Here is a 15,633-nt window from a genome sequence, read left to right on the forward strand (position 1 = left end):
CTCCTGCTTACTTTTTATTTTTTTTAAAGGTTTCTTTTTCTTAAGATTTTATTTATTTATTCGTGAGAGACACACAGAGAGAGGCAGTGACATAGGCAGAGGGAGAGGTGGGCTCCCTGTGGGGAGCCTGACATGGGACTCCATTCCAGGACGCTGGGATCACGACCTGAGCTGAAGGCAAATGCTCAACTACTGAGCCACCCAAGTGCTCCTGTTTTAAAAACGTTTTTAAGGAAAAAAAAAAAGTTTTTAAGGAGCGCCTGGATGGCTTAGTTGGTAGAGCATGTAACTCTTGATTTCAGGGTATTGAGTTTGAGCCCCAGGTTGGATATAGAGATTAAAAGTTAATAAGTAAACTTTAAAAATTTGAAGTAAAGGGACGCCTGGGTGGCTCAGTGGTTTAGCGCCTGCCTCTGGCCCAGGGCATGATCCTGGGGTCCCGGGATTGAGTCCCATGTTGGAGTCCCTGCATGGAGACTGCTTCTCCCTCTGTGTCTCTGCCTCGCTCTCTGTGTCTCTCATGAGTAAATAAATAACATATTTTTTAAAATAAATAAAAATAAAAATTTGAAGTACAATTGACAACACAATGTTACATTAGTGTCAGGTGTACAACATAGTGATTTGACAAGCCTATATGTCATGCTATGCTCACCACAAGTGTAGCTACTACCTGCCACCATACACCACTATTACAAGAACATTGACTATATTCCCTATACTGCATCCCCATGACTTATTAATTCCATAGCTGGAAGCCTGAATCTCCTATTCCCCTTCACCCATTTTGTCCATGTCTTCATCCTTTCTCCTTTTTCTACTTACTTTTAACTATTATCTGCAAGGCAAGAACTATGTTCTTATGAATTGACAGCAAGCACCCTACTGTCATGGTGGCAAATGTTTGTGAAGTCTAGCTTAGACAATTTAATTTTTTTTTTTTACCTCTGGGTCTTTTTCTGAAGGTTCTTTCTGGTATCTTGATGCTAGGAAGTATACATTTTGAAACTGGGACATTTCAGCCCTAGTGTTTTAGGCATAACAGTTTCAACAGCATGGAAATATAGTTGTAGTGAACTATTTTATTCCTTCAAATGAGGGTCTCCCACTTTAGCGTGGACTATATTCTGTTTGGTATAGATGATACAAGACAGTCTATCTTGAGGTCTATGCATTTTTTTAAAAGATTTTATTTATTCATGAGAGACACACAGAAAGAGGCAGAGACACAAGCAGAGAGAGAAGCAGGCTCCATGCAGGGAGCCCGATGTGGGACTCCATCCCAGGACTCCAGGATCACACCCTGAGCCAAAAGCAGACATTAACCACTGAACCACCCAGGCGTCCCGAGGTCTCTGTATTTTTAGCCACTAAAGGCAAATCTCTGTGTTTTTTAAAAATTATTATTTGAAATGCTTATTTAGTTTTGACTAAGTTCTATGCCCAACATGGGGCTTTAACTCAGGATCCCAAGATCAAGAGTCCCATGCTCTACCAGCTGAGCCAACCAGCTGCCCCAAGGGCAAGTCTCTTTTGAACAAAGAAAAAGAGAAACTGGAAGACAAAAAACAAAAAACAAAAAACTTTTTTTTAAGGATTAATTTATTTATTTGAGAGAGAGGGGGACCCCTAGGTGGCTCAGTGGTTGAGCATCTGCCTTTGGGTCAGGGTGTGATCCTGGGGTCTGTTGATTGAGTCCTGCATCCACCTCCTTGAAGGAGGCCTGCTTCTCCTGCCTATGTCTTTGCCTCTCTCTCTCTCTCTCTCTCTGTGTCTCTCATAAATTAAAAAAAAAAAAAAATTTAAAAGAGAGAGAGAGGCAGAGACAGTGAAGGAGAGCAGGAGCAGGGAGGAGAAGGTAAAGCAGGCACTGAGCAAGGAGCCCCACAGGGCACTTGATCCCAGTTCTCTGGGATCATGACCTGAGCTGAAGGCAGACTCCCAACCAACTGAGCCACCCAGGTGCCCTGAAAAAAAATTATTTTAAAGATTAATTATTTATTTATTTGAGAGAGAGAGTGTGTGCAAGTGGGAGGAGGGGCAGAGGGAAAGGGAGCAAATTCTCAAGTAGACTCCATGCTAAGCAGGGAGTCTTATGTGGGGCTCCATCCCAGGACACTGAGATCGTGACCTGAGCCCAAATCAAGAGTCAGATGCTTAACGGACTGAGCCACCCAGACACCCTATGGGAGAAAATTAACAATATTATGGGATATTGACATAGCTAATATTTATTAAGTATTTACCATGTGTCAATGTTCTAAACATTTTACTTATATTAATTTAGTCTTTTTCAACATGCAGATTTAGATGCATTGAAAAGTCAAAAAAAAAAAAAAAAAAAAAGAAAGAAAAGAAAAGAAAAGTCAAGAAAATGGGATCCCTGGGTAGCTCAGCAGTTTAGCACCTGCCTGCCTTTGGCCCAGGGCCTGATTTTGGAGTCCCAAGATCAAGTCCCACATTGGGCTCCTTGCATGGAGCCTGCTTCTCCCTCTCCCTGTGTCTCTGCCTCTCTCTCTCAGTCTGTGTCTCTCATGAATAAATAAATAAAATCTTAAAAAAAAAAAAAAAAGTCAAGAAATCATAGGGTACCTGGCTGACTCAGTCAGTGGGCATGTGATTCTTGATCTCAGGGTTATAAGTTTGAGCCCCATGTTGGGTGTAGAGAATACTTTTAAAAAAATCTTAAAAAGGGGAACCCTGGGTGGTGCAGTGGTTTAGCGCCTGCCTTTGGCCCAGGGCGCGATCCTGGAGACCCGGGATCGAGTCCCACGTCGGGCTCCTGGTGCATGGAGCCCGCTTCTCCCTCTGCCTATGTCTCTGCCTCTGTGTGTGTGACTATCATAAATAAATAAAAATTAAAAAAAAATCTTAAAAAGAAACAAAAAAGAAATCAGTTTAGAAGGTTGTGACCTGTTGTTTATTTAACTTTTTTTTTTTTTAATTTTCTTTATTGGGACACCTGGGTGGCTTAGCAGTTGAGTGTCTCTGGATTGAATCCCACCCACATCAGGCTCCCTGTGGGGAGCCTGCCTCTCCCTCTGTCTGTCTCTGCCTCTTTTTTGGTGTCGCTATGAATAAATAAATAAAATCATTTTTTAAAAAAGATTTTATTTATTGATTGAGAAAGTGGGGGCACCTGGGTGGCTCAGTGGTTGAGCATCTGCCTTTGGTTCAGATTGTGATCCCAGGGTCCTGGGATCCGGTCCCACATCCGGCTCCCCACAGGGCACTTGGTTCTTCCTCTGTCTATGTCTCTGCCTCTCTCTGTGTCTCTCATGAATTCATGAATAAACAAAATAATAAAAGAGAGACAGAGAGAGAGCACATACTAGCTGGGGGTAGGGGCAGAGGGAAAGGGAGAAGCAGACTGTCCACTAAGCAGGGATAAGGGGCTCCATCACAGGACCTTGAGATCACAACCTGAGCCAAAGGCAGCCACTTAACAGAGTGAGCCACCCAGGCACCACTTTTAGAAATTATTATTATTTTTTAATAGTTTGTATTTTTAAAAAATTATTTATTTATTTATTCATGAGAGACACACAGAGAGAAGCAGAGATACAGGCAGAGGGAGAAGCAGGCTCCATGCAGGGACCCCGATGCAGGACCCTGGTGGGTTCACGACCTGAGCCAAAGGCAGATGCTCAACCAGTGAGCCACCCAGGTGCCCCTAGAACTTATTTTGAAATAATTTTAGACTTAAGAGATGCAAAAATAGAAAAAAGAATGTCTATATACCCTTCATCTAGTTTCTCCCAGTGTGAGATATCATGGTAAGAAATGAACACTAGAGGGACGCCTGGGTGGCTCAGTAGTTGAGCGCCTCCCTTCCACCCAGGGTGTGATCCTGGAGTCCCAGAATCGAGTCTCACATCAGGCTCCCTACATGGAGCCTGCTTCTCCCTCTGCCTGTGTCTCTGCCTCTTTCTGTGTCTTTCATGAATAAATAAATAAAATCTTTTTTTTTAATTTTTTTATGATAGTCATACAGAGAGAGAGAGAGAGGCAGAGACATAGGCAGAGGGAGAAGCAGGCTCCATGCACCGGGAGCCCGACGTGGGATTCGATCCCGGGTCTCCAGGATCACGCCCTGGGCCAAAGGCAGGCGCCAAACCGCTGCGCCACCCAGGGATCCCTATATTGAACACTTTTTAAAAAATATTTTATTTATTTTTTTAAAGGTTTTATTTATTCATGAGACACAGATAGAGAGGCAGAGATATAGGCAGAGGGAGAAGCAGGCTCCTCGCAGGGAGCCCAATGCAGGACTCCATCCCAGGATCCTGGGATCAGACCCTGAGCCGAAGGCAGATGCTCAACTGCTGAGCCACCTAGGCATCCCTATATTGAACTCTTTTAGTTCTCTAGCATTGTGATCCCAATTTTGCATTTGAGAAAACTAAGGATGAGAATAAGTAATTTGCCTAAAGTTACACACCTAGATTCTTCTAGAATAGGGATTACAAACTTTTATATGAAAGGCCAGACATTACATATTTTAGGGTCCTGGGACACATGGTTTCTGTTATATTCAACTCTGCTATTGTAGCATGAAAGTAGTAATAGACAATACATAGGTGAATAATCGTGGCTGAGTTACAATGGAATTTACTAGACTAAAATAGGAATTTTGCATAAGTTTTGTGTGTCATGAAATATTCTTGAAACATCGCTTTGATTTTTATCATTCATTTTATTTATTTTTCATTTAATCATTTAAAAATGGCTAACAAAGAGCACCTGGCTGGCCGCTGGCTCAGTTGGGGGAGCATGTGACTCTTGATCTTGGGGTCATAAGTTCCAGCCCCACACTGAATGTAGAGTTTACTTTAAGACAAAACAAAGGGCGCCTGGGTGGCTCAGGTGGTTGTGTCCAACTTTTGATTTTGGCTCAGGTTGTGATCTCAGGGTTATGAGAAGGAACACTGCATCAGGACCCGTGTTGGGCATGGAGCCTGCTTAAGATTCTCTCTCTCCTCCTTTTGCCCCTCCATCCCTCTAAACAAAACAAAAAAAACCCATTAGACTTTGGAGCACCTGGCTCATTCGGCTGATAAAGCATAGGGCTCTTGATCTCAGGTTTATGAGTTCAAGCCCCACATTAGGTATAAAGCTTACTTAAAAGAAAGAAATGACTAATAATTATTAGCTAGTGGGTTGTAGAAAAACAGGTGAGCTGGATTTGGCCCATGAGTTGTAGTTTGGTGACCCATGTTCTAGGGTCCAAGCCTTCCTGGATTCCTCTAGAACCCAAATCTTAACCACTGACTGGAGTTATATAGGTACTGATAAAACCAAATAATGTTCTTAATAGTTCCTTACAATTCTTATAGTTCAATTATGTTCTGAGGACTTCCACATACACTGTCCTGCGTGAACCTGGCAATGCCTAATTTCACTACTTTAACTATTTATTTATTTAATTGAGGGAGGGAGGGAGAAAGAGAGAGAAGCAGGGGAGGGGGGGTAGAGGGTGAATCTCCAGTGGACTCCTCGCTGAGTGCAGAGCCCAACGTGGGGCTCTGCTCAACAGAATATATCTGTTCTTATAACCCTGAGATTACAACCTGAGCTGAAACCAAGAAGCAGACACTTAACTGAGTTTGCCACCCAGGTGCCCCTTATTTTCATTATTATTTTTTAAGTAAGTTCTATGTCCAAAGTGGGGCTTGAATTCACAGCTCTGAGATCAAGAGTCTCATGCTCCACAAACTGAGCCCTCAAGAAGCCAATTCTCATTCGAAGTTTGCTCCTGACATGGAACATAGGTAGGGGAATCTTGGGTGATCTTTATGGTTAATAGGCATGGATCACTCATCTCTATCCATTAAAGAGAGAGACCTGCCAAAGGGACCAAAATGTTTATGTGCTGTTTAGGCTACCCTTTTCCTTGCATGGTGTACTTTTTTTTTGTATTTTTTTTATTAGAGTTCGATTTGCCAACATATAGTATAACACCCAGTGCTCATCCCATTAAGTGCCCCCTCAGTGCCCGTCACTCAGTCATACCATCCCATTTTTGTTTCTTAAGGTTTGCTTTTTTTAAAGATTATTTATTTATTTATTTATTTATTTATTTATTTATTTATTTATTCTTGATAGACATAGAGAGAGGGAGAGGCAGAGACACAGGCAGAGGGAGAAGCAGGCACCATACCGGGAGCCCGACGTGGGACTCGATCCTGGGACTCCATGATTGCGCCCTGGGCCAAAGTCAGGCCCCAAACCGCTGAGCCACCCAGGGATCCCCCCAGTTTGCTTTTTTTTTTTTTTTTATTTAAAGATTCTATTACAGACCATTCCCACTCATTTATTACTTTTTTTTTTTTTTTTTTTTTTTAAGATTTTATTTATTTGAGGGCAGTCCCGGTGGCTCAGCGGTTTAGTGCCACCTTCAGTCCAGGGCCTGATCCTGGAGACATGGTATGGAGTCCTACGTCAGGCTCCTTGCATGGAGCCTGCTTCTCCCTCTGCCTGTGTCTCTGCCTCTCAATCTTTATGTTTCTCATGAATAAATAAATAAAAAAATCCACTTAAAATTTTTTTATTTATTTGACAGAGCGCTGGAGTACAAGTAGGCAGAGTGACAGGCAGAGGGAGAAGGAGGCCCCCTACTGAGCAGGGAGCCCAATGTGGGGCTTGATCCCAGGACCCTGGGATCCTGACCTAAGCTGAAGGCAGACACTTAACCAACTGAGCCACCCAGGTGCCCTCAGTTATCACATTTTTCACCAGGGAATGGTGCTTTGGATTATGATCACTAACTATAAATTAGTAGATTAGACTTGAACTGTGATTAGCTTTATCTAGATTGTGAAAATTCTGCTTTGGAGTTTATACATCTTGATTTTATCTTCCTAAATCTTAGCTATCCATTACTGATTCTTTCTGACATGGATCTCCTCCGGTTTCACCCACCTTTTTTATTGCCTGCCATGTTTACACACTTAAAAACCCAACCTTCTGAGAACTTTTCCAGTGTATTTTCTTTCTTTCTTTTTTTTTTTAGATTTATTTATTTATTAAAAAAAAATTTATTTATTTGTGAGAGACACACAGAGAGAGGCAGAGACACAGGCAGAGGGAGAGGGAGAAGCAGGCTCCATGCACCGGGAGCCCGACGTGGGATTCAATCCTGGGCCTCCAGGATCATGCCCTGGGCCAAAGGCAGGCGCCAAACCGCTGCACCACCCAGGGATCCCTGTGTTTTCAATCACATTATGGTCGCCAAGTGTACTTAAAACAAAACCTGGTGAATTGGATGGTGATGTTCTTTGCAGTCACAAGATGTGAACTCAGTTTCAGAGTCAATGTATCAGAGTCAGGCCTTGTGGGAATGGGTAGTAGTGATATCCACTAGGGGAGCCTATGGTGAGAGGATAGTTCTATTACATTCAGGTGGTAATAACTATTATCAGTGAGGTTTTAGGGCTTTGAGGTCCTTCTTTTTCTTTCTGATGCTAGATCAGAGGTAGGAGTTGTCCCTTGATAAATGATAGTTTATTTTGATTTATTTTTTAAAGATTCATTTATTCAGAGAGAGAGAGAGGCAGAGACACAGGCAGAGTGAGAAGCAGGCTCCACGCAGGAAGCCCGATGTGGGAGTGGATCCCGGGTCTCCAGGACCACACCCCAGGTTGCAGGCGGCGCCAAACCGCAGCGCCACCGGGGTTGCCCAATAAATGATAATTTATTGAAAGCACCCAACATAGCATGCCTGGTACAGAAAAGACAGATGTTTTTGAATATAGTACCAGAAGAGGAAATTGAGGGACTGAAACAATGACATATCTTGTACAAGTCACAGAACACATAGTCTCTCTTTTTTTTTTCAAAATTATGTATTTATTTTTAGTAAAAATCTCTACTCATTCTGGGGCTCCAACTCACAACACTGAGATCAAGAGTCATATGCTCTTCCAACTGAGCCAGCCGGGCGCCCCAGTCTTTCTTTTCTCTTTTTTTTCCCAGTCTTTCTTTTCTTAAGGTTAATCTTTAATTAAAAGACCAGTACCGGGATCCCTGGGTGGCGCAGCGGTTTGGCGCCTGCCTTTGGCCCAGGGCGCGATCCTGGAGACCCGGGATCGAATCCCACGTCGGGCTCCCGGTGCATGGAGCCTGCTTCTCCCTCTGCCTGTGTCTCTGCCTCTCTCTCTCTTTGACTATCATAAATAAATAAAAATTAAAAAAAAGACCAGTACCTTCTTCATGTAAAAAATTAAAATGTTATAGATTAGATTAGTCCCCTTTGCCTAGCACCCTCAATCTCAAACCCTCCTTCACACTCCACAGAGACAGCTCCTGTAATCAGGTTTGTTTACAGAATTGTTTTCTTGTGCTCTTTCCATTAAAAGTCTTTGCCTCTCAAGGGTGGTTTTATCTTTGACTCTCCCACACATTTCTTTTTTCTTCTCCCAAACATTTCTATATAGCAGGAATACAAAGAGCAGGAAGACTGAACTGACCAGGCACAATTCCAGCTCACTGTCAAAAAGGGAGAGATAAGATACATCTACACATGAATGGTCATGATAATATGTTTTGTTTCAGCTGGAGCATTCTTTCATCAACTCAGATGTATAACAAAGCCTTCCCTTGAACTGAGCAGGACTGTTACGGTTTCGATTGTTATTCATCAAGTAATTTAACCTCCATTAGTAACTAGTTACTAATTAGTATAGTGCCCTGCACAAAGATCAGCATATGCTAATTCCCTTCCCACCTTATTTTTGCATCTGTACCCAAAAGGTACATACCAGGTGTGAAAATAACTACTACTGTTTATTGAGGGTTTAACTATGTGCCACACAGGTACTTCACATGATCTTATTTAATTTTCGTAACCTGGTGAAGTGGTGTTATGGCAAAGAGGCTCAAACTGAGGTAAGGCCTGCTGTATTCCAAAGTCCATGTACCTCCTAACCAGCCTGGAATATTGCCTTTGAGAATCAAATAGGTCAGTAAACGGGAAAATAAACTCGAAAATACTATGCTACAAGTATAAAGCATTATGTCCTCCTTTATGCTTAATTGCTGTAGTTAGAAACAGACCTTTCTGAGAGGAGGGTTATTCATTGTATGTAGACAGACAATCTGGTTTGGGTATCTTCAGCTAGAAGCAACTGAACCTAAGGCTTCCTTTTTTACATTTTAATTTTTTTAAATTAAAGATTTTATTTGAGAGAGAACAAGCGGAGAGAGAGGCAGAGAGGGAGAAGCGGACTTCCCACTGAGCAGGGAGCCCTAGCATGGCTGGATCCCAGGGCCCTGAGATCACGACCTGAGCCAAAGGCAGGCACCCCATTTTTATTCTTTAAGCTTTTATTATTATTTTTTTTTTTAAAGGAATTTCTACACCCAAGGTGGAACTCAAAATCACAAGGCGGAGATCAAGTCTAGCACACTCTACAGAGTGAGCTAGCCAGGTGCCCCTCTAAGCCTTTCTTTACAGGGAGCAATCCCTGCCTAAAAGGGTTGATTATAAGATTTAATAAAAACGGTTATGTTGACCTAGAGTAAACAATCGATATACGTTAATCCATTTACGCATAAAGAGCTTGGTTATGCGGAAGTCAACCCCCACCTTTAACAAGACAGAAACCCCGGGGCCCTTCCGCCCTGGGGAAGTTCCTTTTGAAGCCTGCTCCACGCGGATATACCTAGGCTAGCCGTTGGCTTTTTCCCGCGCAGGGGGCGGGGCGGAGCGGGAGCCCGGGAACGTGGTAGCGGAACCCCCCCCCGCCGGGACTACATCTCCCAGCAGGAACCACGCTAAGCCACCTGGCAAGCGGCGACCGCTGGTATTAGCTCAGGTGCCAGCGCTATCCGTTTTCCCTCTCAGTCTTCCCCCAGTCTTAAACGTAAGGTCTATGAACCCGCGAGGGAAAAGGATGCGGCGGTGGCTACTTTTGCTGTGCATACTGGGGATAGTACCCCCCGCCCCCCTCCGCGCAAGGTTTGGGAAGCTAGGCCTGCCTTGAGTGGTTGGGCCATGTCACGTGATGAGAGGAAGGCGGCCGCAGGGGAGCGACGCGTGGTGCCTTGTGAGGTCATCACTGCGCGACAACAAGCTGCAGTTGTGGGCATTCTGGATACGGTAGGTAGTAACCTCCTGACAACTCCGAGTACTAGAAATCCTGTAAAATCTCCCTTATTTGCTCCTTCCCGGTGCCCACCCCCGCCTCGGCTCTGTTGGCTTCTCCCGGTTGGCTTGGGGAGGTTGGAGGAAGCGACGCGCTCTGTGGGCGGGCTGATGAGCCCCGAGCGAGCGACGCGTGGTGGCTCCTCCTTCGCCCATGACGCAGAGGTCACGTGACGGGCCGGGCCGCCTCTGCCGCCGCCGCTGCTTTGTAAGAGGCACATTGGCAGGTAACGAGCGGCGGCGGCGGCGGCAGCTGGTCCCGAGTCCAGCGAGAACAGCAGCGGTAATTGGCACCCTCTCTCTCTCCTTTCCTGTTCCAGAGCTCTGAGCGTGGCAGCGTGCGCTTTCTAGTCCTGGGTTCACCTCTTCTTTCCTCGAACCCTCTTCATACTGCCCCAGCGCCCACTCATGAAGACCGGGCCAAGCGTCCCTCGCCAGCTTCGTGCGTCCTCAGTATGCCCAGGCCCGGGCGCCTTCCTTCCTCTCCCTGCGGGTCGTCCAGGGCTGCTGCTTGCCTACCCGGGTCCTAGTCGGCCTGGCCCCACCCAACCCCAGGGGGCGCCTACCCCTCCCCCCTTCGGGTTTCTGCCCTGGAGGGTGTGGTTTTCTCTCCCACCTCTGTCCCTCCCTGCCTGTCCGCTGGAGCTCCCGCGCCACGCTGATGCTCCCCATGCTGACTACCTTTGGTTTTTCACGCCTGTCGCTAGTCTTGGGACTGGACATCTTAGAGCCCAACTTCTGCGCTCTGTAGCCTTTTTCGGCTTACCTGAAGGAAGAGTTAGATTCTCCTCTTTCATTCTGGAAGGTTTTGGTTTTAGACTCTAGGGACTCAGTTTTCCTCCTCAGTCCCTGTTCCTCTAGTCTGATTTGGTCAAGAGTTTTTTAATGTAGTTTTGAGAGCGCACTGTAAATGGCAATTCTGTTGTAATACATATTCAAAATGTTACTCTCTCATTAGTGTATTGCATCTCCGTTTTCTTTGCCTCTGTATCACTTTCCCACTTGGCTTACCCACCTTTCCCCCTCAGTTTTCAATCTGATTTTTTTGCCCAGGCATCTGAAGTCCCACCACTCTGGTTTCCTATCCTTGTTCTCTAGTAGGTGATCCCATCATCTTACCTGTTGTTTCCTGTTTGACATAATCATGTAGGTTACTACCACCTCTGTTAGATATTGGCTTCTACGTATATCCTAGGTATATGTATATGGTCGGTCTGTCAGTATTTAGGCTTACTGGTTTATTTTAGCTCCTGTGTGTCCTAGCATTTGAGAGCTTTGAAGGTCTTTATCAGGTATCTAAACATCATTTATTTGAAGGGCATATAATTAACTTTTTGGTGAATCCAGGTCTTTTATATTTTCTATTCAATTATGGTATACTTTTGATTATTTTTTATGATATACCAAGAGTTGTGTCAGTAGTTAGTGTATTCCACACTTTTTGTCAAGTGTTGGACATCCTAATTTTTTGTATCAGTTTGTCTCATCAGGATGGAAGGAAGCTTAATACCTAAGGTCTCCTGTATCCTAGGCATTGGGTGCCTAGATTTGATGGTACCTGTTTCAGGAAAGGGAATAAATTCCACTCCAGATGATGGAGTCTGATAGTCCACCAATATCTCTTGCCTACCTACAGTGTCTCTTGGCTGGGGCTGTCATCCTCCCATTGCTAGAACACTTACTGTCATTAGTCAGAAGTTATTAGTTTCCCACACTGCTCTTCTGCTTATCTCTAGTATGTTCCATCTGATTTTTTTCTTCCTTACGGCTAGTTCACATGTGGATGAGATTTTCCTCCACCATCTCCCACTTGTTTTCCATAGTTCTGATTTCCCTATTGCTTCCTTGTTTCTGACCCTCAGAAATTAAACAATTCAGAGAAAGGAGTTTTTTGTTACGATTGAAATATGCCTGGAAGTGGTGGCTTGGAAATGAGGCCATGGGAAAGGGTTGTGATAATTGCCTCTCCTGCCTGTTTCCTGCTGCTCTGGTTTCCTCTGGCCTCTCTCTTTAAATGTGGGCTGGACCAGGAGCAGTCACATGGAGCTGCCTTTAGAACAAGGCTAGAACAACAATAACACCTCACTTCCCTTTCCTGGTAACTGATGCAGCCTGTGTGCAGCCTGTGCTGTGCTCACCGGCAGGGTCTCTTGGTATTAGCCGAGTGACTTTTATTGTTTAGGGAGAAATGGTAGGAGAACATGGAGAAAAATGGTTAATTTCAATAGGTCCTGTGTTTTGGTGGGAACTGGTTGCTATCTCTACTCCTTTAACAGTACGCTATACGTAGAAGGTATAAACCAGTGTTGAAGGTTTGAATTAGTGTGAAGTGAAGCCTTTACTTTGAAAGTAGTAGTTTTTTTTTTTTTTTAAATTTTTATTTATTTATGATAGTCACAGAGAGAGAGAGAGAGGCAGAGACATAGGCAGAGGGAGAAGCAGGCTCCATGCACCGGGAGCCCGACGTGGGATTCGATCCCGGGTCTCCAGGATCGCGCCCTGGGCCAAAGACAGGCGCCAAACCGCTGCGCCACCCAGGGATCCCTTTTTTTAATTTTTAATTTTTATTTATTTATGATAGTCACACACACAGAGAGAGGCAGAGACATAGGCAGAGGGAGAAGCAGGCTCCATGCACCAGGAGCCTGACGTGGGATTCGATCCCGGGTCTCCAGGATCGCGCCCTGGGCCAAAGGCAGGCGCTAAACCGCTGCGCCACCCAGATATCCCTGAAAGTAGTAGTTTTGAAGTATTGATTCCCCAGTCCTTTTTATTTTTTTAAAGATTTTGTGTATATGTTAGAGTTTGAGTGCATAGGAGTGAGGAGAGGGACCAGCAGACTCATTAATTACTGAGGTCAGAGCCCCACCCAGGGCTTGATCCCAGGACCTTGAGATCATGACCTGAGCTGAGATCTGGAGTCAGATGCTTAACCAACTGAGCCACCCAGGCATCCCAAGTCCCCTGTCCTTTTTAAAAATGATGACTTAAGGGATGCCTGGGTGGCTCAGTTGGTTAAACATCTCTGCCTTTGGCTCAGGTCATGATCCGAGGATCCTGGGATGGAACCTACGTCGGGCTCCCTGCTCAGTGGGGAGCCTGCTTCTCCTGCTCCCCTTGCTTGTGCTCTGTCAAAAAAAAAATGGCTTAAGATTTGTTGTTATAAGATACTTTTTTGTTTTTGGAGTAAGCCTATTTATAAAAGATTGATGCATGCCTGCTCAAAAGGAGTCTGCATGAATTCACAGATTGTGAGGTTTCTCTGTTAAGTCTGATTTTGTTTATTAATCCTATGAGGTCAGCTCTTAATTTGAGTAAATGGAGTGTCCTTTAAAAGTGAAGTGTATTGGGACTCCTGGGTGGCTCAGCAGTTGAGTGTCTGCCTTTGGCTCCGGTAGTGATTCTGGAGTCCCGGGATCGAATCCCACGTTGGGCTCCCTGCAAAGCCTGCTTCTCCCTGTCTATCTCTCAGCCTCTCTCTGTGTGTGTCTCTCATGAATGAATAAAGTCTTAAAAAAGTGAAGTGTATGGCACTGGTGGTGTTGACTTGGTAAGATGGTGGATCACTGATAGGTCTTGGAAACAGCTGTTTTCTTCCTCCTCCCTCATCCCCACCCCAGGGAGAGTGGAGATGTAACTTAAAGAAATACAAAGAGAGGAAAGACTTGGAGGGAATATCACCATGTGAGCCTGTGGTTTGATTTTGAACTAATTTTGACCTGTCAAATATTTAGGAATGGAATCCTTTTTAATTTTTTTTTTCAATTTTTAAGTCCAAGAACCAAATTAGGTTTTTGTTTTGTTTTGTTTTGTTTTAATTAAACATTTTAAAAAGTATTTAGAGTTTGCTGGGGGTGTGTGTGGTGGGACAGAGGGAGAGAGAGACTCTCAAGTTGATTCCTAGCTGAGCATGACTAACAGGAGGCTCCATCTCGACCCTGAGATCATGACCTGAGCCAAAATCAAGAGTCAGATGCTTAACTGAACCACTGAGCCACCCAGGTGCCTCCCAATCAGATTTGTTTCAACAGATATGCAAACTGCATATACTGATATTTCCTACCCTCCCTTTTAAAGTATTCTTTAGTGTTCTTTACAGTGTTTCTCTCAAAGATGCTGCATGCCCTGTATTTTTAATTTTTTCAAATTTTATTTAAGATTTTATGTATTTATTCATGAGAAACACAGAGAGAGGCAGAGACACAGGCAGAGAAGCAGGCTCCATGCAAAGATCCTGATATGGGACTCTGGGATCACTCCTTGAGCCAAAGGCAGACACTCAGCCACTGAGCCACCCAGGGTCCGGGATTGTGAGTTCTCTAAACATGTTGGGTGTAGAAATGACTTAAAAATCTTAAAAAGTAAATAATCTGAGTTAAAAAATTTTTGTCATAGGTTTTTGAAGACCACGTTTGTGAGTTTGTTGTCAATGCAGTGTGTATGCCAGAATGAGTTTAATTTTCAGATAACTCATTTTCACACTGAGTGATGAAATGAATCATATAAATATTTGGAATTAATTTATGAAATGAAGCTTGGATAAAAGAGGTGTTTAAGACTACATAGAGTTCTATGAAAAGTTGTTAGGAATGTGTAGCTTGTTTTTCTTCATTTTGGAACTCTGAAAGTAATAGAACGTGTATTTGGGTCTAAAACTTAAAATTTCTTTTTTTAAATTATTTATTTATTTATTATTATTTTTTTAAAGATTATTTATTCATAGAGACAGAGAGAGAGAGGCAGAGGGAGAAGCAGGCTCCATGCGGGGAGCCTGACCTGGGACTTGATCCAGGGTCTCCAGGATCACGTCCTAGGCTGCAGGCAGCGCTAAACGCTGCGCCACCGGGGCTGCCCTAAAACTTAAAATTTCATTGGGAGATTTTCAAAGATTTATAGAGAATTTAATTTGGATTTGGTTCCAAGCTTACTTTTGCTGCAGCCTTGTTTCTTGCTGTTAATATAGTGTTACTATTAACCTGTTTTTATTTTTATTTATTTTAAAATATTTTATTTATTTATTCATGAGAGATGCAGAGAAGAGGCAGAGACACAGGCAGAGGGAGAAGCAGGCTCCATGCAGGGAGCCCGATGTGGGACTCGATCCTGGGACTCCAGGATCATGCCCTGGGCCGAAGGCAGGTGCTAAACTGCTGAGCCACCCAGAGATCCCCCTATTACCTGTTTTTAAGTAGGATGGAACGTAGGAACTTTCTCATTTAAAGTTAAACTGTGGGCAGCCCTGGTGGCTCAGCAGTTTAGCGCCGCCTGCAGCCCAGGGTGTGATCCTGGAGACCCGGGATTGAATCCCACGTCGGGCTCCCTGCATGGAGCCTGCTTCTCCCTCTGCCTGTGTCTCTGCCTCTCTCTCTCTGTCTCTCATGAATAGATAAATAAAACATTAAAAAAAAAAAAGTTAAACTGTATGGGGGCACCTGGGTGTCTCAGTCTATTGAGCATCTGACTCATGGTTTTGGCTCAGGTCATGATCT

The 15,633-nt window shown here is 44.1% G+C and overlaps 1 protein-coding gene across 3 annotated transcripts in view; it reads left to right on the forward strand.

Annotated features, from left to right (window-relative positions):
- Window positions 1-10,075: 10,075 nt before the first annotated feature.
- The window catches only part of UBAP2 (ubiquitin associated protein 2), a 122,092-nt gene continuing 116,534 nt past the window's right edge, over window positions 10,076-15,633 (forward strand). For 2 of the 3 annotated variants that reach the window (XM_041760934.1, XM_041760936.1), the window contains exon 1: window positions 10,311-10,427. The gene's annotated coding sequence lies outside the window, so the exon portion shown is untranslated. Of the gene's footprint in view, window positions 10,100-10,310; window positions 10,428-15,633 lie in introns of those variants that run through there. The other variant, XM_041760935.1, reaches the window with a different exon arrangement.

The sequence above is a fragment of the Vulpes lagopus genome, chromosome 7, assembly GCF_018345385.1.
Source record: "Vulpes lagopus strain Blue_001 chromosome 7, ASM1834538v1, whole genome shotgun sequence".
Classification (NCBI taxonomy): Eukaryota; Metazoa; Chordata; class Mammalia; order Carnivora; family Canidae; genus Vulpes; species Vulpes lagopus.